This window comes from Capsicum annuum, unplaced genomic scaffold, assembly GCF_002878395.1.
Source record: "Capsicum annuum cultivar UCD-10X-F1 unplaced genomic scaffold, UCD10Xv1.1 ctg1450, whole genome shotgun sequence".
Lineage (NCBI taxonomy): Eukaryota > Viridiplantae > Streptophyta > Magnoliopsida > Solanales > Solanaceae > Capsicum > Capsicum annuum.
In genome coordinates, this window is record NW_025819879.1 from 1 (window position 1) to 1560 (window position 1560).

Sequence of the window (1560 nt, forward strand, 5' to 3'; positions counted from 1 at the left end):
CCTTTACCATTAAGCTACCACAACCATTTGTTCTAATGATATAACTTTTCGTTGAAGATGGTTCAAATGAACCCCGGAACAAAGGCAGTCCGCCACTGATTGAGAGGACCCCCAAGAGCGCGAGATTGAGCCGTAGTAGGATTTGTAAGTTCTTGAGTCGTCCTGTCCATCTCATATAAAGAATTTGCCTCAGAACTAAATGCACTTTGTGTCGCGATGGTTAGCTGTAGAATCTTAGCATCCCTCGTTTCCGAGTTTACTTTCTCCGTTGAATAGGTGACAACATCAATCATAGTTGTAGATTATTTATCAATTCCTTCTTTAGCTGGCTAGAACTCGAACAATGGAGAATCCTATCTATATTTGTTATTTGGTCTTTCAAAACTTCTTACCGTATCTTTAAACATATTATCATCATAAGATCGGTTCTCCGCTCTCACGACGTTAATTTTACGTTCCATGTTCTACAAGATTGCTCATCAACGTCACAATGGACAACACAATATCTAATCCTTGCTGCTCTAGCCAAACACCATAACTCATATCGTCTATGGCCCTTGATGCTATTAAGAGAATCCACTATAACTATACTGTCCTTTGATAAATTCTTTTCCTCGGTCATGTTCATGTAACTTTGGTTGCAAAAAAGATGAAATGAAGTTTCATCAGTAGTTCTAACTGATGGTTTTGGAAATAGAAACGATGCTTTGTTTTGAATTTCTGAAAATCACGAAGATAATAATATTTCATATTTGAGTTTAACTTGAAAAAGGAATCTATTAATTGAAATAAGAGTAATGTAAGGAAGATGACTTTACTGCAGTAATTTATGGAAAAAGAATTTACTGCTCCCTTATTTAACTCAATTGATTTGAGTAAAAAGTAGGACAATAATCTTTTGTTGTATATGTATTTTAGTAGCAACACTTTTATAAAATACAAAATACAACTTGCTATTTTTCGTAATTATGAAAAACTCCCTTTTAAAAAATTATCCAAAAAAAAAGTTATCTCATTTTTACAAGAAATATTTTAGAATTTTGAATGACACAACTCAAACTTTATTTATTATGTTAATAAATAAAGTTTTAACAACATCATCCAAATTAATGCATTGCAAATAAATGATTAGCATTTAGCATCTTATTAGCTAGAGTTAATTCTTACTTTTATTAATAATTATATTAATATGTCTAGTGGTGGAGCCAAGATGTTCATTAAGGAGGTTTGAAAGTGCACACACAAACTAGCCGAAGGGAATTCAACATATACTATATATATACATAAAAGATAATTTTAACCGTGTATAAATAGTGTAATTTTTCATCGAAGGGGGTTCAGATGAACCCCGGATATATGCTAGATCCGCCACTGAATATGTGATATGTGAAATGAAAGGTTATGTGTCTTTTGAAAATACTGCAACAAAAACAACTACTATGCAAGAACAAATAAGACATCTCTAAATTATTATAGTAGTATTTTTGTATGTATGTTTATTGACACCCATTATTAAAATTTAATTTAGGCCGCTAATTTTATGAGACGCCTGGACGAGGG

At 32.2% G+C, this 1560-nt stretch overlaps 1 pseudogene; it reads right to left on the reverse strand.

Moving 5' to 3' along the window:
• Positions 1 to 62: 62 nt before the first annotated feature.
• LOC124890227 lies at positions 63 to 720 on the reverse strand (annotated as a pseudogene).
• Between the last annotated feature and the right edge of the window lie 840 nt (positions 721 to 1560).